This window comes from Podarcis liolepis, assembly GCF_965112155.1.
Source record: "Podarcis liolepis genome assembly, chromosome: 14".
In the NCBI taxonomy this organism is placed as follows: domain Eukaryota; kingdom Metazoa; phylum Chordata; class Lepidosauria; order Squamata; family Lacertidae; genus Podarcis; species Podarcis liolepis.
Window position 1 is genome coordinate 32461711 of NC_139569.1, and position 20606 is coordinate 32482316.

General features: G+C 46.4%; 1 long non-coding RNA gene across 1 annotated transcript; it reads right to left on the bottom strand.

Moving 5' to 3' along the window:
• Window positions 1–757: 757 nt before the first annotated feature.
• On the bottom strand, window positions 758–17572 carry LOC310693344. Its single transcript, XR_014519109.1, has 3 exons — window positions 17437–17572; window positions 16026–16270; window positions 758–1044 (listed from the first exon to the last, which is right to left on the bottom strand). It is a non-coding gene; the product is annotated as an uncharacterized lncRNA (long non-coding RNA).
• Between the last annotated feature and the right edge of the window lie 3034 nt (window positions 17573–20606).

Sequence of the window (20606 nt, forward strand, 5' to 3'; positions counted from 1 at the left end):
AATCCTCATGAAAATTCACAGCATTGTAGTTGGAATTCCACATTTTTGTATGCAGTTTAGACTAATGGGGACAATTTTGCAAGCAATTTCCCCCAAGATAAAGCATTTTTGTGTGCCATTTTCAACAATACTGTCATTTTCATGCACACTTCCCCCTAATGCAGGCATTTGTTCAGCTGTTATTGTATTTGCAGGTACACAAACTTGTTGGGTGTTGCTTGTGAATAACTGGGAGTGTACTGCTCAACTCTCTTCTGTACACAGATTGGATATTCATTGAATGTAACATGCAAACACCTCTCTAGTGCACTGCATACATACCTTTTCGTTTGCTTGTTTTTAAGATGGGGAAGCATGTAATCATGTGCATTTGAAATGGGGTAGCCCAGGAACATTTCGATTCCCATGATCTTCTGTTGTTGTATATTTGCTCTAAGGCCATAACAGCAGCCTGGCACCTTGAATATTCCAGACGATTCTCCTTTTTCAATCCAGGACTTGTATGCACTGCGGGCGTCTCGAAAAGGTAGGAGGAAGCATTACATCTGCTGGTGCTCCAAGCATGATTGATCCAAAGATTGCAGCTTGATACAAGCTCATTATCTTTGCTGGGTGGTGGGATTTTTTTGTTAAAAAATAAAACCAAACAAAGACAAAAACAGGTAGGTCTGTGCCTCTGGTTCTATTTTATTTTATTTAAAAATGCCTTTGTATCAGGGAGTCTGCTTTTAGTCTTCCAGCTGTGATACATGTCCTCTACAGCCACTTCTGCATCCTTTAGCCACCGAAAGAGAAGTGTGTCCTGTTCAAAGATTTTGAAATACCAAAAAGAATATTTGATATCTCCATGTCCAGGGGCTACAACTTAATGGCTGGCGTTCAATGCTTCTTAACCCCTTCTGTCGCAGGATCCTAAGGTTCTCCTATTGGGAAGTCATAGAGAGAAATGCTTTGCGTGGCTCTGTGGTACAGGACGGATACCGGGGCTTTCAAGGGGACTTCTGCAGATTCACCTTTGAGGGGTTGCGGCAGGTAAAGTTTCATCTGCACCAACAAAGACAGCAAGGAGTTTATAGCTGCAGAGAACAGGGTGCAATTAATTTTGATTAAAAGGACTTCACGAGCTAGATAAAATATCCCTCTTGTGCCTGTTATCGTCATTTAAAATGAAAAGAATCTTAAATGCCACAGTGTTGGCACTACTAGTAGAACTTCAAATTGAAGCATGTTTATCGCAACCGGGTTTTATCAATTATGTGAAATGTGCAGCCAGTTAACAGTAGGGCTGGGTGATGAATCTACAAAGCTCAGGTTCCGAAGTGGGTTCACCTGATTGGATACAGGTGATCATGACCCGGATCAATCACTTAAGAATCTGAAGTCATATGAACATTAGAACATAAGAAGAGCCTGCTGGAATCGGTCCAAAGGGAGTCCATCTAGTCCAGCATCCTTTAGTCACAATGGCCATCCAGATGCCTATAAGTAACTTCAGACAGGACCCAAGCACAAGAGCACTCTCCCCTCCTGCAGTTTCCAGCGACTGGTACTCAGAAGTATTATTGCCTCTGGCTATGGGGCAGGAAGGGATGCGGGTGGCGCTGTGGGTTAAACCACAGAGCCTAGGACTTGCCGATCAGAAGGTTGGCGGTTCGAATACCCGTGATGAGGTGAGCTCCCGTTGCTCGGTCCCTGCTCCTGCCAACCTAGCACTTCAAAAGCATGTCAAAGTGCAAGTAGATAAATAGGTACCACTCTGGCGGGAAGGTAAATGGCATTTTCGTGCGCTGCTCTGGTTCGCCAGTAGCGGCTTAGTCATGCTGGCCACATGACCCAGAAGCTGTACGCCGGCTCCCTCTGCCAATAAAGCGAGATGAGCGCCGCAACCCCCGAGTCGGCCACGACTGGACCTAATGGTCAGGGGTCCCTTTACCTTTACCTATGGGGCAGAGCATTGCCATCATGGCTAGCGGCCATTGATAGCCTTATCTTCCATGAATCTGCCCAATCCTCTTTTAAAGCCCTCCAAGTTGATGGCCATGATTGCCTCCTGCAGAAGCAAGTTCCATAGCCCAGCTATACGCTGGAAAAAGGAAGTACTTTATTTTATTTCTCCTGAATCATCCAATTTCCAGCTTCATTGGGTGTCCATAAAGTTCCTGTGTTATGAGAGAGAGAGAGAGAGAAAGAGAGAGACTTTTTATGCTCACTTTCTCTGTGTCGTGCATGATTTTGTAAAGTTCTCTCGTGCTTTTCCTCCAAACTAAAAAGTCCCAAACGCTACAACTTTCCCTTCATGGAGGAGTCGCTTCATCCCCTTGATCATTTTGGTTGACCATTTCTGGATCCCTTTGTGTAGTGGTCCAAAGGCTGTAAAGCTGCTGCCATCCTTTTTCCTTTTTCTTTTCAATAACAAACTAATAAAGTTCCTTAATTTGACTGCTGAAGTATGTAGCTTTGCCAACCTTGGGGTTTTAGAATCCCCTTGTGCCTAGACGTTTGGCATTCAGGCTCCTGGGAGTGTAGGATTGGAGCTGTAATTGACCGACACACTCTTTTGAGGTCTGGGACAGACTGAGAGAGAATGTGGACTGCCTTTACTCTACGAATGAATCACAAAGGTTTAGGTTGAAGTGAGGAGAGCTGGGGCACTGGCTCAGAACCCTTTTAAGAGTAACTGCCCTAGTACATCCCAGGTTCCCTCCCATCTGCAGCTGCAGCAGTAAGTGGGAGGGTGGTGGCAGCAACTCCTCGAAAGTAAGACACACCCACCCACCCAAAAAATCAGAATAAGGATATAGCTCCTTTTGTCTCTATGGCAACCTCTTTGGGCCTGTAAATGACAGTCCTCACCTGGCCAGCCAATGCTATGATCTTATGAAGAAACTTATCTGACTGGTTCAATGGCCTTTTCCACTAGATTCTAAACTTTACATGCACAGGATCACAGCTTTGAACAGGATCATCCAGGCTGGCTCCGTGGACCCTCAGCACTCGTTTAAAAACAAGAACAACATTTTTTAAAAAACTCTCTTTGAAGAAAGGAAGAGAATCGCTAGACATTTTTTGCTCATCTGCAAACTCCACAAACATTGCTGCTTTGTGAGCTCTCCATTATACCACCTTGAATGATATTCTCAGTAGCCGCTGACCCCCCCACATTCTGATCAAAGGCAGCCTCCCATGAATGAAAATAAGGTTAACCTTCCAATCAGTGTAGCAAACGCCTTGACCATGATAGTCCTCTAATTGGAATTTCACACTGTGCTCAAAATTTAGAATTTAATTTTGATTGTCTGAATGTCACGCAGAATCAGATCAATGTGGCTAGGGATTGGGCGGGGGAGATGTTTGAACTATTTTTTTTCTTCTTCTTGACTAGCACCTTAAACTCCTGGTAGCAGGGGGAAGAGGCTAGAGCTCTCGCCTACTAGCTCACGCTCACTCTCTACCCACCTCCCACCGCCTTCTCTCTCTGTATATAGATATTTTTTTAAAAAAATAAAGCCCCAAAGGTTGGAGGAGAGTAAAGAGGGGGGGGAGAGATGTAGGTAGATAGGATAGCTCAAAGACTGTGTGTTTCATGAATTAATCAGCATCACCAACTACACTGCTTGACCCTTTAGACGTTGTGAAATTAATATAAGTAGACAAGGCAAGCGCAGCCACCCCCTCCCAAAGAGCCTTGGAAGTTCACTTAGGCAATCCAACTTTCCTTAAAGTTTTATAAGCCTGCTTTTAGAGGAAGTCCTTTGTACTTATTACTGGTGACAGTGAGCATTATAACAGCCACTGAACCTTGCCTGACTTCCGACCCCAATAAGGTAGAGCGCAGTTATCAAGGGAAATATCAGAATCAGAGCTTGTATATTACATTGAGGTCCTGACTCCTGAAACAGCCCCCTGTAGACTCTTCAAATGGATGTCAGTGAAATAAACAGCTAATATCGTAAGATGTCTACTTACAACTGCGGCAGGATTATTGTTTGCTTAACTGCTTTCGGCATAGGAACCCTCAGTTAAATTTTTTTTTTTTTTAGAGAGGGGGGGGAAATCAAGCTGTTTAAGGAGGAAAAGTCAGGTGTCTTTGGATCTTCTGCATCCAGCCGAAGACCCTTCGTTGAGGCAGTGTTGGAGAAGCACACAAGCACTCATCCCTCCATTCGGCTGTAGCAAGTCAAGCAGCACTAAGTCTTCCTCTTAAAACGATTAATGGGTTTAAATTATTCAATAGCAGCCAAGGGTACATGCGGCGGAATGGAAAGGGCTTCTCCAAGTTTGCAGTCCTCAAGGCACACACGCCGGGACAGTGTCACGTTTGCAATCCTGAAAAATAGGGCCACGTCAGGAGAGGTGGTTGGAGGACCGACGGGCAAGTAATCTACTGCAGGGCGGCTGAGATTGCATCTTGCAACGAAGACCCTTCCACACCTCTCTTCATTCGCCATTAATCATGCAACACTTGTAACACTTGAGCTGAAGTCCTACGGCAGGCGGGGGGTGGCGGAGAGAAAGAAATCAGATCTCTCACCCTTTGCCAGTTGATTATAATTTCCATAATGTAAAAGGTTCCTGCTGAATTATTAAAGTGTTTTTTTCACCCACTGCTTTAAAGAAAGGAGGGGAAGGCTTTTCGCAGATAGCCCAGGAAGAGGAAAGCTAACATTTGATAAAGCCCGGCATTATTAATTAACTAGAGCCGCATCTTTGCAACATAATTCATGTTGCAAACGCAGAAGGCGGCACATGCTAAGACTACCGTCCTATGCACATATGTTGTGGCTTGTTAGACCCACTGAACGCAGTGGGACTTGCTTAAAAATGCAAGAAGAGCCCTGCTGGATCAGACCAAAGGCCCGTGGAGTCCAGCATCCTGTTCTCACAGGGATCAACCAGGAAACCTGCAAGTAGGATCTGAGCACATCAGTACTCTCCCCTCCTGCAGTGTCCAGCGACTGGTATTCAGAAGCATCACTGCCTCTGACAGTGGAGGTAGAACATAAGCATTCTGGCCAGTAGGCTTTGTCTTCCACAAATGTGTCCAATTGTCTTTTAAAGCCATCCAAGTGTCTGTGATAAAGGTTTCCCTGGTCATCTGGTAAATAATAACCCCACGGTCTTTATTTCCTTTATAGCTGCTACTTCCTTCCCCCCACATATCAGTTTCCTCTCTTGATTAGCATAATTTTCTCCTCTCTTCCTCAAGTGTGAAGATGGTGTCCTGTTCTCTAATACGTTTCTCCTTTACCCTCCATGTACTTTTGTCTCTTCTGTCGCAGTCCCTGAAATGCTTGTCTGCGCACGGCTGCAAATCCTCTCCATCCAGTTACCTTTGCCAGTTTCCTTCTTGCCGCTCCCTTGAGACCTCTCAATTAGCACACCTTTTTCTTTGGCACCTGTCACCTTCAGAACTGCAAGGTGGGTCTAGCCCCCCACCTTAAGCCACCCAGAAAACAAATGAGGATCCCATTCTTGGCTTTGGTGGAGAGCAAAGGTGCTGTTCCTTTGCAAAACTGGCACACCTTTAATAGATGATAAATCGATGGGAAGAGTGGCCTTGCTTGTGTTTCAGCCCTTGAGTCAGCCGGCATGCTGCGTCCTTTCATTACTCAAAGATAACAGCAGAGGCCAGTTATCCTAAATCCAGGGTGATATATTTCCATACAAAAAGAGCAATCGGTGGCTGATTAACATAACGTCGGACAATGATGGAAATTAACCCTTGTCTCGGAAGATCAGAGCAAAAACTGCCATTTGTCTTTACCGTAATCACATTTATAGGCAACTGGGGAAGAGTTGCAGCATGTGGAATGAATCTTGAGAGTTTTCTGAACTCTTCTGGCTCTATGGAATGATGGAGGTAAGCAGGGGAGATTAAATAGACAGAAGCAGCACATTTATTTGATTAAAACAAATGGCGCCATCCTGTGCATGTTTATTACTGTTAAGCGGTTTTTACTCCCAGGCAAGTCTTCATCAAATTTGCAACCTGAATTGCATATTATTTATTCATTCATTTCAGGGATTCACCAACTGCCCACCATTTGAAGATATCGTGACAGTGGACCAAAACAAGGAAATAATCACAACATGGCAAAGTTGAGCAATACGTTTACATCCAATACATCTGTAAAGCCAGCATGAACAATAGCCCAAAATGCTACCCTGAAAAAAGGCCTCGCTGATTTTATTTGTTTAAAAAAATCTTAAGAAATCTATGAAAAGAACAAATTTTGGGCACCAGGCTACTTTTCCATTGGGGTGGGTAGGGGAACTGTGTTCCAAAGTGGGTGTTCTCATGGAAATTCTTTTGGTGCAGATTTTTCCTGGTATACACATCTGTGTGTGCAACTTTTCCTGGTATACCCATTTTTGCAAGTGATTCCCCCTGATAGGTTGCATTTCTGCATGCTATTTTTACTAATCTATGCACATCTATGCAGACTTCCCCCCAATATATTACACATTCATTAGCTGGAGAAGCACATTGCAAAATTCAGAGAAGTGTGAATTTCAAAGGCTAGCTGTATTTTGGGGCCTGTGAAGTTTCAGGAAGTGTGAATTGGGGAGTTTCATATTAAAATGTGAGCCCCTGGGATCTTTTATGCCTCAACCCAAAAGGGCAAGATGTCCCATCAGCGTTCTAGTGGAAGCCATCCCATACCCTCCAACATGTTGAGTCCCCAAATCAGGACACAAATCTTCCTGTCCATGCTCCTCCTGCACGAGTCGTGTGGTCCACATGAGATCACAGAGCCCAAAGGATGCACTTTTTCAGTGCTCTGCTCTCACAGTGCCCCAAAATGTACTTTGGGATGCTATGCAAGATCATGGTTTGGGGGCGAAATCTCATGCGAGATCATGGCGCACAAAATGGCCGCTGTGCCCTCGTGGGGGGGAAGTGGGTGTCTCGGTTTTCCCCAGACATTTGCAGGTTATGTCATCCCAGGTCTGTATGGTGGCTCAAGGCAGGTAGGAAAAGCCACCCCCTAGTGGCAAACACAAAGGGCGTGTTCACATTACCAACAAGAGTGCAAGGAAGTTGTTCCCCACTGTGTTTCACAATTCCTCCCTCCACCAGCTGTTCACATCCGCATGGCTTCATCCACTTCTGTTTGTGTACACACCAGGCAGGCCCTGACAAGACAGGGATGTCTTTCCCCCATGCAAAGGTGTTCACACCTTGGAAGATTTGAACTGGGACAAGCTTAAGGGCTCTAGAGGTGTGAAGCTGGTTTGAGAAAACAGCACAGAAACACTGGTTATCTTAAACAAAGTATAGGAAGGATACATTTGCATTTTGGATAACGTGTGAACATGGATCCAACCCCTGCAGTGGAAACAGTACACAGTAAATGTGTGAACACAGTGAGAGTTTCTCTCCGCTCACAGTGATAAGGGTGAATGACAAGGATCCTGCAGACAGATGGCTAATATCCCTATGCACACATGAAGTGTAATTGATGAGGAGGAGCTATAAGCCTTCCAAAATGCTAATCGATTTGATTGATCCCCTTTTTATTAAATTAAAAACCTGCTTTCTAAACAGAGCTTTTCCAAAATGCCATCCCTTACCCTATGCCTTATGTGTGGGCTTGTGTACACACAAAGAGAAAGACAGACAGACAGACAGAGAAAGACAGAGAGACAGAGATTGCTTTCCTCCTATTCAGTTGGGGGAGCTAAAGGCTGGCAAGGGGCTGTGGAAAACAGGAGACCACTTTGAGTTTTTAATTTCAACCCAAAGGAAGGGAGATGCACTCAATATCTAAGAGGAGACTGCAGAAAACATTTAACTCCAGAGTACCACGGGTAGATTTAAGCCCATCCCAGGCCAGGCAGCAAGGAATCTGATTGGATCCTATTTAAAAACCTTTCAGCCCATGTTAGCTACAGTCGGATCATTTCTCTGAGCACAGAGAAGTCATGACTAGGTCAGCTCAGGCTATCAGGAAATGAGCCGCTGATCATTCAAATTACAGGGCACACTTGATTCAAATTCAGCGCTGTCTCAGATCAACGTATCTTTAAGTGGGGAACTGGAAATCAGTGGCTTGGGGGTTGTGGGAAATAAGTGACTGCAGAGCTGTTTTTCCCCCACCCTCCCTGGCCCTGATTTTTGTCATGTTATCTCCCTTACAAGAAACATAAAGGCTTCTGATCTGTACGTGTACCTATATGTTTGCATGTATGCACGTGAATGCATGAGAAAATTCTTTTGAAAATTTATTCTTATTATTTATTCTTATATCCTAGCCTTTCTCCAAATGCAGCTGAGGGTGGCTAACAATGATAAAATAAAAGCAACATAAAACAGTAGTTCAAGCCAATATACAATAATAACAACAAAGCAGCAATAAAGTTTAATGCAGTGCCTAGCCAACAACTAGACTACCAAATTCCCTTCCAGGTATGAGGCAAAGGCAGAGAGGCAGCTAGATCACCATGGGGAATAAATTCCATAACTGGGGTGCTGCCACCATTGTGGCCCTGCCTATATTTTATATTACATTCTGCAACTATCATACAGCTTTCTAACTGAACTTTGATCATACAGAAAACAACAAAGAGAGAGGAGATGTCACGTTTACCAAGGATGTGCAGTGCAAACGTATGCATGTTTACTCAGAAGTAAGCCTCACCCTGTTCAATGATGCTTACTCCCAGGCAGTGCTTTTTTCCTTAAAAAAATGTTTAGGGGTACTCTCGTTTTCCTACTCATATTGAAATACTGCCCCTCAGTAAGGCTAAACTTAGATTACCAAAATGTTTAAAGGTAAAGGTAAAGGGACCCCTGACCATTAGGTCCAGTAGTGGCCGACTCTGGGGTTGCGGCGCTCATCTCGCTTTATTGGCAGAGGGAGCCGGCGTACAGCTTCCAGGTCATGTGGCCAGCATGACTAAGCCACATCTGGCGAACCAGAGCAGTGCACGGAAATGCCGTTTACCTTCCCGCCGGAGCGGTCCCTATTTATCTACTTGCACTTTGACGTGCTTTCGAACTTCTAGGTTGGCAGGAGCAGGGAACCGAGCAACGGGAGCTCACCCGGTTGCGGGGATTCGAACCACCAACCTTCTGATCGGCAAGTCCTAGGCCCTAACAAAATGTTTAGGGGTATGCATACCCCTGTGTTCCCCCCTCCCCTTGGAAAAAAGCCCTACTCCCAGGAAAGTGTGCAGAGACTGCAATCCTAGGCACACTTAGCTGGCGGTAAGCGCCATGGAGCAGAAGTCCTCTTCAGAAGAATGTAAAGAAAAGGTAAAGGGACCCCTGACCATTAGGTCCAGTTGCGGACGACTCTGGGGTTGCGGTGCTCATCTCACTTTACTGGCCGAGGGAGCCGGTGTTTGCCCGCAGACAGCCTCCGGGTCATGTGGCCAGCATGACTAAGCCACTTCTGGTGAACCAGAGCAGCACACGGAAACGCCATTTACCTTCCCACCGGAGCGGTACCTATTTATCTATTTGCACTTCGTGCTTTCGAACTGCTAGGTTGGCAGGAGCAGGGACCAAGCAACAGGAGCTCACCCCGTAACCGCCGACCTTCTGATCAGCAAACCCTAGGCTCTGTGGTTTAACCCACAGCACCACCCATGTCCCCAGAAGAATGTATCAGAGTCTAAAATGTGTACAGGGCCATCACTTCTATTGCCATGCATTCCTGCCCCCAGAAGGTTCCCCATAAGAGGATGTGGCCCTTGGGTTGGAAAAAGTTTTCCACTCTTGCAGTATAATGGGGGGGGGGCATATCTGGGGAAGGACTCAGGGCTTTTCTTTGCAGGGAGTCCCAGATTCGATCCCCAGTGTTTCCAAGTATGGTGGGATGTTGCCTGTCAGGAACCTTGTAGAGATGCTGAACTAGATGGGCTAGTGCTCTGACTCTGTAGAAGGCATCTTTCTATGTTGTGGCAGAAAGGTGGGGGGGAGACGGAGAGACAGACAGACACTCACAGAGAGAGATCTGCTCCCTCAAAACAGTTCACGAGCTTTTTCTGCATCAGAAAGTGGCCATAGAAAAAAGATTTCAGGATTCTTTCAACTGCAGCATTTGAGAGAAAAGGGGATTAAGGAACAAGGGGAGGGGGAGAGAATCCTCTCTCTTCAGTGCGAGCGATTACAGGCCGTTGCTATCAACTGGCTGCTCTAAATCCGCTTTTACCTAGGACTTGTCAGATAGCAGGCACTGTCTTAAATCCCCAAATGTTTGGGGCAGATGAGTGACAGGTGTCAGACTGTGAGACAGAAGGACTGAGCGCTTTCTGTGAAAACTAGGTTGCAGTTGGTGCCATGAGAAAGAGCTCATATGCCACGGATATTTCTGTCTTCTGTCGAATACTGCAGGAATGACTGCCAAGGTGAAGGAGTGAGGGGCATTCTAAATATTATTATTTAATAAAGCAGCATCAATGTACGGAACCAGTGGCCCTTCAGTTGTTGCTAGACTACAACTCCTTCCATCTCTGATCTTTGACCATGCTGGCTGGAGCTGATGAAAGTTGTAGTCCAACAACACCTGGAAGGCTGCAAGTTCCCCATCCTTCTTGTGCATGCCATAATATGCAGCATAAACAAAGCAAAATATAAAAAATAAAAATCCCTGGAACTTCCCGTCTGAATACTTGGGAGAGGGAGGGATATCATACCCTCCAACTTTTCTCCAGGGAAGGGACATACTTTTGAAGAAGAAGAAGAAGAAGAAGGAAGAAGAAGAAGAAGAAGAAGAAGAAGAAGAAGAAGAAGAAGAAGAAGAAGAAGAAGAAGAAGAAAATTATTTATATCCTTCCCATCTGACTCTGTTGCCCCAGTGACTCTGGGCGGCTTCCAACATATATAAAAACATAATAAAACATTAGACATTTTAAAAACTTCAGATATCTTCTAAACAAGGTTGTGTAGTTACTTATCTCCTTGGCTCGAGGGTTGCATAACTCCATACCCTCCAACATTTCTCTGATGAAAATAGGGACGGTCCTAAGGAAAATAGGGACATTCTGGGATCAAATCAGAAACTGGGACAGCTTCTGTAAATCCAGGACTGTCACTGGAAAATAGGGACACTTGGAGGGTCTGGGATATGAGAAGCAAGGAGAGTTAAGCAAGACCTTCAAAGAGAAGGGGAGAGATTTGAAGGAAAAGAGAATGGATTTTGCTCAGGTGCCCTTCAAGGAGATTCCAGCCATGCACACAGGGCAGTAACACTCTACACTGAGTGGCAGTGTAAGGTCTTTTCCACCCTACCTGGAAAGGCCAGAGAGTGAACCAGGGACCTTCTGCATGTCAAGCTAATGCTCTACCACTGAGCTATGGCCCTTCCCACTTCTGTTAGGAGTAGAGAGCTCTGTATTTTTCACTGCAATAATCTGCTCTTCACAGCTGCTCTTCTGAAATTTGTCTTTATGTGTGATATTCATTTCGCACACCGGAAGGAAGGGAGGGAAAGGGATATCATCTGAAAGCAAAGTTTTGACTGGCATGAAGCAGTATCAAAGAAAGAAATCGTGAAGTACACATTTTGCTGCTCATTTGGGCCCTTAATATGGATTAAGCATCTCTGACCTCCCAGGAACCCTGTGGCAACCTCAAATGTGCGATCATACAGTGACCTCTGGTGTTATAAAAAGGATGGATTCTGTGTGCTTCGCAATCCATTACTGTCTCCCAGAAAAAAAGGAGGTGGGGTGGAATAGAATGAAAGAAAAGAACTGAATCCACTCTGATTCCTTTGTAATCCTTCCGGCCCGGGATTTTATGCCAACGTGACTACTATTGTCAGCTTTTATTTGACGCGAAAATCTTCCCAGCGTAGAGATCTTGATCTGAGTTCTCAAGCTGATGAAATGTACCAGGAGCTGCTGCAGAGAGTGAGGTGAGGAGAGTTCTTTGGAGATTAGATCTTGCAGGAAGGCATTTTCACACAGGCAACAGGGAAAATGCACTTGGGGGGCTTCTGACCTCAAGCCAAGATAATAAACATGTCTTCAGCAGGATACTGGGGGCAGTACAGGCTGAAAGCCAGGTACGTTTTGTATTCTAGTCAAAACCAGCAATCATTGTGGGCAACCATAGGTCAAAGGCTAAAACGTGGACCTCTAGGACCTTGATACCCTTCCTAGGGCATACCTTTCACCAGCCCCACTCTCTGCCCTTTGGTCTGGCTGGGATGCCCCCTTGCACTCTGATAACGCTTCTTATTTACCTAGATGGAGGACACAAGAGATGTTTGTGTAGAAAACTCAGATTTTTGTATGTCTGAGATGTAACCTATTTATGCATACAATTACCCATGGCATGGAGAAAATGGACAGTCGAGTTTTTCTCTTATAATATTAGAACTCATGGACATCCAATGAAGCTGAAGATTCAGGACAGACAAAAAAAAGGAAGAACTTCTTCACACAGTGCATGTGTGGAACTCAATTCCACAAGAGGCAGTGGTGGCCACCATCTTAGATGGCTTAAAAAGAAGACTGGACAAATTCATGGAGAATAAAGCTATCAATAGCTACCAACCATGAAAGCTAGGCTCCACCCGTATGGTCAAAGGCAGCAATGGAGGAGGAGGAAAGTGCTCTTTAAAGTGGCATCGTAGTGCTTTCAATGTATGGTGTAACTGTGGCCAGACCAGATCCCTGGAGTGGCAGATCCATGCTGCGCTGCCTTGTATCAGTGGCTCAACACAACAGGCTCTGTGGTTGGTGAGTGAACCAATAGGAGACCTGCAACAGGATGTTGCAGTGCATCTTCTCTCCGAAAGGGGATGTTCCTTTGCTAGCTTCCAGCCTGCCCTTCCCTCCAACCAGAGTGTTCCACTCCCTCTTCTCCACATTCCACCGCTCTCCATTCCATGCCTACTGAGTATGGTCAGTCATCAATGGGCTATTTTTGTGAGTGGAAGGGGGTTCCTGTTTGGGTTGTTTTTAAAAGTGTGGTTTTTTTGTACTTCTGAGAACTTCAGGGTTCCTCCCCAAGCATGCTGATGTCTTCCATTTGTTTCTCTGTACCACTTACCACTTGAGTTAACTGCTAGAAGGTGTGATATTGTTGCTTGATAAATGCTGACTAATGCAAAGTAATCCAAATGATCCACATAGCCTGTCTCAGGGATGAGGAACCTTTGGCCCATGGGCGTACACAGGATTTTTGTTAGGGAGCCACCCTGGGGGGTAGCTTTTGGTTGGGGAGAAGACTTCTCCTGGGGGTGGGACTTGAATTGCTTGAGTACTTGCAATAGTTTTCAAAATGCTGTGACCCCACTGCCCCAAGGTGCTGCTGGAATACAACTCCCACCATTGGTCACGATGACTAGGGCTGATGGGAGCTGGAGTCCAACCAAAGTGGGAGGGGGCCACAGGTTTCCCACCCGTGGTCTGGTTATCCAGCTCAGAACCATTCCCATTTCAGGATGTTCCTACAACTGGTGACATAAACAGGGATTCTGAGTTGGGAATTCTGCATTCAACCGCTCAGACATGGCCCCAGACTTCTGCCTTGAGGGTCTTTGTACCCCATCCCAAATACATGCTTGCTGACACAGCCAGCTGCTGGTTTAATTAACATTGACAAGTACTCTGGAATGCAGAATTTGGGGGAATGGAGGCCAACGGACAACATCCAGGCACCAGTTGACAACGTAGCTGCCAATCGCCTCTTTAAAAACCATCTCGCAATTGAGCCAACTAAGAGAGTTGCAAAAGGGCAGTCAAAAAACTCACCCAGATGGTAATGTTTTGCAAAATACATACCACAGATTGCAGCGTGCTTCACTTATTCATGATTACATGAGCCAAAGAAAGGGCAGTATAATTAAAATGTACACGGTGGGCCATACTCATCCCTCTCTCTCTCTTACTGTCTGTCTGTCTGTCTCTGTCTTTCTCCCCCCCCCCACACACACACACAGAGAGATAGGTACCATCTCAATTTGGAGTCAATCAACTTAAACCATCTTACAGAAGTGCCCCATTTGGCATTCTCTCTGCTATCATCTCCTCATTAGTCTCAGCGTGGCCCCTTGTAGAACTCAGCAGGGAAGAGGATAGGGACAAAACTAGAATTAGCTGGCTCTGTCTGTCATTGGCTCAAGTTCTGCCTACCGTTTGCCTCCCTGCTTTCTGCCCCACCAGTCTCAATGGGCACCAGTCACCACTGCCAGGCACCCTCCAAACTACAACCCCCTGGTGGGGATATATGTACAGTATTGTATTTTTTTCTTCTGCTGCTTGTAAGACATCTAGAGACTGTTTAAAAGTGATTAAGCTAATGGCTGCTGCTCCTGCTTGTTCCATTTACCCACCCTGCCTTCCCCTCTGCCAACGTCCCTCCCTTTACACCTCACCCACACTTGCACCTATCCCCACAGCTTCCTTCACCTCTCTCCCATGCTTCTCCTCCTCCCCCCCCCAGCTCACCCCAAGCCATTTTAAAGGAGGGGGGAAGGCACTTCCCACAGCAGTTTAGCAAGATACTATGTGAAATGCCTCCCCGCACAGCCATTAAACATAGCTGCAGCTGCATTTTGCAGAGGGGGGAGGTGCTTCACACTGTGGCTTGCTAAATGACTGCGAAATGCACCCCCGCTCCCCTATTAAACCTCACTGCAGATAGGTTTACTAGAAGGGGGTCCTCTGTTAAGCAGCTTGCCTGGGCCACCTGCTACCCATGCTGCTTGCTTACTCCCCTGCCCACCTGCAATTCATCGTGCTGTAGTTGGCAAAGCCACCAACCTGCAGCGTGATGACAGTCTTACATTTTATGTATATAGGAAGAAAAGATACAGCCTTACATTTACAGTCATACCTCAGGATAAATGTGCTTGAAGTTAAGTATTTTCGGGTTGAGCTCCGCGGCGACCCGGAAGTAACAGAGCGCGCTACTTCCGGGTTTCGCACGTCCACATGCGCAGGCGGTCAAAATGACATCACGCGCATGCACGGAAGCAGCGAAATGCGACCCACGCACGCACAGACATGCAGACGCGGGTTGCGTTTGCTTCAGGATGTGAACGGGGCTCTGGAACGGATCCCATTCGCATCCCGAGGTACCACTGTACAAGGTAAATGATGTGGTTGCCACACACCCCTACCAATAATAACATGAAAAGTCCTGTTCATGAATGTTCTGTATCCCAACTAGGTTGTCTCAGTGTCAGGTCTTAGCGCTGGGTTTTGGGGGCTGGATTAGTTGACTATATTCAGGCCACAACAGCTGCCAAGATGATTCCCTTGATCCATAGAACCTGCTTTCTGAGGGACCAGAATGCCTGTGGTGCAGGAAGTAATGCACCAAGGCCTGGCAGTAGAGACCTTGGTTCAAGACCACTCTGGGTGCCTTACACCCAGGTGCTGACCAAATTCACTTCACCTTTGAATAATGTGCTAGGGCTTTTCCAAGCCCTAAGGTGCTTTTCCTCACTTGAATTTATAGAGAATACACGTACTCACTTGTGACCAGATCCATTACTGACCCTTTGCTTCTAAGCCTGCTAAGCATAACAGTCTTTCCCCTTTTACTTATTGTGAAATTGACATTGTTGCTAAGCCTGCAGATATATGTGAGAGGTGGTTTGGAACTGATATAATGATTGCTGGTGTCACAAGGTTGAAAGCCTACAAGTATCACAAAGGGAGAGTGGCCACATTCACACCATACATTTAAAGCACTGTGAGGCCCCTTTAGCAGCCATGGCTTCCACCAAAGAATCTTGGGAAGTGTAGTTAAGGCTGCTAAGAGTTCTCAGGAGACCCTTATTCCTCTCACAGAGCTACAGTTCCCAGAGTTTCCCAGGAAGAGGGACTGGTTGTTAAACCACTCTGAGGATTGTAGCTCTGGCATGGGGATAGTGGTGTCCTAAGAACTCCCAGCAGCCTTAACAAACTACATTTCCCATGAGTCTTTGGGAGAAGCCACAACTGGTTTAAAGTAGTAGCACTGTGTTTTAAATATATGTGCAGATGTGGCCTCTGTTACCTTCCCTTCTGTGCCAACAGACAGTGGAGGAAGTGAAGTCAGACAGACAGGTTCTTACAGATGTAGGACACGTGGGGCTCCCAGAAGCATCTGGCTGGCTGGTTTCAAGGACAGGATGCTGGGTTTTAGATGGGCTGATCCAGCTGGGAATGTTCTGTTTCCATGACATCATCTATGATAATGTTCCAAATGCCTGTGGACGAGCGGCCAAATCTTGTCAACCACATCCTGAAACACGTAACCAGGACGGGCAAGAGAAACTTGAGAGACTGTCAGGAAACGTGAGTTTGGGTATCCTGTCACCTGGGAGGGGGAGAAACATGAGCATGATGCCCCCTCCGCTTTAGGAACAGCAGGAAGAGATTTGCTCAAGGCAGAATTAAAGGAGTGTTGTGACATCAGCAGCATCACAGCAATCAGCTTCCTCAGGAAGGGCTGCATCCCCCCCCCCCAAATTAGGGGTGGTTAGAGCTGTCATCCTCAGTTTCTCTCCACTGCTCATTTTTCCAATCCTTAGTTCCATTTGAGTTGGAGGGGGACGTTAAATCCTCACTTCCCCAAAAAAGAAAGCACATGTACATATTTTTGCAAATAATCTTCTTTACTTCAATACATGCTTATATAGTCATACCTCCGGTTGTGATAGCTGCGGGTTGCGCGTTTTCAGGTTACGGACGCGTCGAAACCCAGAAGTACCTGAACGGGTTACTTCTGGGTTTTGGCGCTCATGCATGTGCAGAAGCACTAAAACACACATTGCGCATGTGCAGAAGCGCCAAATCGCATCATGTGCATGCGCAGACGCGGCGCTATGAGTTGCGGGTGCTGCAGGTTGCGAACGTGCCTCTGGCATGGATCAAGTTCGCAACCCGAGGTTCCATTGTATGCTATTTTCATGAATATGTGCATTCTTTATACGCATTTTCCCCTAATATATGCATTTTTGTTGGAAAACTTCATTGCAAAATAAGGGGCAGTGTGAATTTCAGAGGATGGCTTCCATTCAGTTCACACATTGTTTCAGGAAGTGCAACATAGGGCAGATCCACACAGTGTGTTTAAAGCACATTCAACCCACATTGAAAGCACATGACTTCCTCCCCCCTGAGAAAACCCCGAGAACCATAGTTTTCCCCTCACACAACTATAACTACAACACCCTAAGCAAATGACAGTAATCCCGGGAGTCCTTGGTGGAAGTCAAGTGATTTAAATGTGCATATGAATCAAACCGAATTCCCCCAGCCCAAAATGCAGTGGTGAGCCAACTCCCATTATCCATGGCCATCTGATGGGAACTGCAGTCCAATAACATCTTGAAGGCCACAGGTTCACCACCCCTTCTATCGAAAGGGGGAGGGGTGTCATTGTACAGGAGCTGATATTTCCCAGCTCTAACCTTTCAAGGGAAGCAAAATCATCTGGGCAAGGTGACAATCTACATCCCTAAAGCCCAGGTAGGGACTAACCTGAGATCACTGAGATGCAGCTATCTCTGTGCAGGAGTCATAAGACAATCTCCTTCCCTGTGATATGCCATCCACCTGTGGAAGGGCAAGAAAAGCATTACAATTAAAAAGACGCAGGTAACCTGCATTAATGTATTTTCATGCACAGGATTGGGGGGGTAGGTGGGGAAAAAACACTGAAATGGGGGAGCAGGCTAGTTTCTCACACACAAAAATTAGAAGCCTGTACATTTTGCTTTATATCTCAGCATCTACAGGTGCTAGAAACTTTAAGCCTTTGAAAAAGAAAGCTGAGAATCAGCAGGGGGCTATGGTCATCAGGGGGTTGCAACTGACCCCCCCTGTTGATACCTATGTTTGGCCATTGCAAAAGAAAAACCCTGAGATGTGTTTAATACCAACTTGGGTAGCACCGCCAGCATATATCTATTTATTATACACAGTTGTACAATGCAGGGTATGTGAAGAGGTGTGATTCTCCACCACACTGGCAGTATTTTAAAAAGAAAGGGAATTCAACCTAAGTGTGCATTGGCTCCAAAATTTCATGGGCCCTCATTGCAACAGAACGTGGCACAATTCTTTAACCCTAGCATGAACAAACTCTCCAATTCCAAAGAAGGGAGAGGTGTAGAGATATTAAAACAGTACAGTACTAAATAAATGATAGTCATGATGATGATGATGATGATGATGATGATGATGAACCCACCACCAAAACACCTGTATCTGAGCAAAATCAGATTTTGTTTCGTCCTCAGCCACTCACAAATAAAAGTTTGTGCCCCTGGTTTGACCTTACCCATAGCTGCAATTTCCCTCCTCCCCTCATCTAGCAGGGTGACAAAACTAAGTTGAAACATACATCTGAATTCCCTGACAGCAGTTTGACCCTTGCTTTAGCTAAACTGATTGTGATATCCGAAGACAACAATCGTCTCTTACGTCGGTGGCGGTAATGCAGGGGGACAACTGCGAGAGGAATGTCACAACACGGGGTGCTGTGGACCGGAAAGAGAGTCTCCTTGATTGGGTGCTCTGCTCCCTGGTGTGCCCCTGGTAAAATGATCTAAGTGGTTCTGGCCCTGTGCCACAATCACCCCCCTCTTCTTTTACAACCGTAATGCACAAGGAAATGTATAACAGCATTATGAACATGTCACTGGCATCGTTAACAGGCGTGAGCTGAAACCTCACTCATTTGCTATTCGCTGGAGAGGAGGGAAGGGAAGAGAATCCCTTTAATTATTGAGGATTAGTGAATCTCTCTTGGTTCCCCAAAAGCTAGCAGGAACTGGATCATGACCCTTCAGGTTCCTTGTGCATCATCTGACCATTTTGTACGCTTGCATTTCTTCTCTCTCATTTATTTTTATTTGCTGTACCAAGGCCAGATTAATCTACCTTGTGAACCCAACAATGGTCAACAGCTAAGGTGATGTTGCTATGGAACTGACAGCCGCCCAAACTGTTTGCTCTTCTGTCAAAATTGAGAAGTGGCTGTAATGAAACTGAAAGTCTCTCCCTGGACAATAGAAAGCCCCCACGGACATCTGGCTGGCCACTGTGAGAACAGAATGCTGGACTTAGATGGGCCATTGGCCTGATCCAGCGGGCTCTTCTTGAGTTCTTAAATCTAAGAGTTCAGCACTTTCAGTCCCCATGGGTTAGACATACAGGCTACTGATACAGTCATCAGTTCGCAATCACATTGAACACTGTAATAATAATAATAATAATAATAATAATAATAATAATAATAATAATAATTTATTATTTATACCCCGCCCATCTGGCTGGGCCTCCCCAGCCACTCTGGGCGGCTTCCATAAAACCAAAAATACAGTAAAATCACACGTTAAAAACTTCCCTGAACAGGGCTGCCTTAAGATGTCTTCTGAATGTCAGGTAGTTGTTTATCGCTTTGACATCTGCTGGAAGGGCGTTCCACAGGGCGGGCGCCACTACCGAGAAGGCCCTCTGCCTGGTTCCCTGTAGCTTTGCTTCTCGCAATGAGGGAACCGCCAGAAGGCCCTCGGCGCTAGACCTCAGCGTCCGGGCAGAACGATGGGGGTGGAGACGCTCCTTCAGGTATACTGGACCAAGGCCGTTTAGGGCTTTAAAGGTCAGCACCAACACTTTGAATTGTGCTCGGAAACGTACTGGGAGCCAATGTAGGTCTTTCAAGACCGGTGTTATATGGTCTCGGCGGCCGCCCCCAGTCACTAGTCTAGCTGCCGCATTCTGGATTAGTTGTAGTTTCCGAGTCACCTTCAAAGGTAGCCCCACGTAGAGTGCATTGCAGTAGTCCAAGCGGGAGATAACCAGAGCATGCACCACTCTGGCGAGACAGTCCGCAGGCAGATAGGATCTCAGCCTACGTACCAGATGGAGCTGGTAAACAGCTGCCCTGGACACAGATTTGACCTGTGCCTCCATGGACAGCTGTGAGTCCAAAATGACTCCCAGGCTGCGCACCTGATCCTTCAGGGGCACAGTTACCCCATTCAGGACCAGGGAATCCTCCACACCTGCCTGCCTCCTGTCCCCCAAAAACAGTACTTCTGTCTTGTCAGGATTCAACCTCAATCTGTTAGCCGCCATCCATCCTCCAACCGCCTCCAGACACTCAGGCAGGACCTTCACAGCCTTCACTGGTTCTGATTTAAAAGAGAGGTAGAGCTGGGTATCATCGGCATACTGATGAACACCCAGCCCAAACCTCCTGATGATCTCTCCCAGCGGCTGCATGTAAATGTTGAAAAGCATGGGGGAGAGGACAGAACCCTGAGGCACCCCACAAGTGAGAGCCCAGGGGTCTGAACACTCATCCCCCACCACCACTTTCTGAACATGGGCCAGGAGGAAGGAGCGGAACCACTGTATGACAGTGCCCCCAGCTCCCAACCCCTCAAGACGGTCCAGAAGGATGCTATGGTCGATGGTATCAAACGCCGCTGAGAGATCCAGCAGAACTAGGAAACAGCTCTCACCTTTATCCCTAGCCCGCCGGAGATCATCAACCAGTGCGACCAAGGCAGTTTCAGTCCCATGATGAGGCCTGAATCCCGACTGGAAGGGATCCAAATGGTCCGCTTCTTCCAGGCGTGCCTGGAGTTGTTCGGCAACCGCTCGCTCAATCACCTTGCCCAGGAATGGAAGATTTGAGA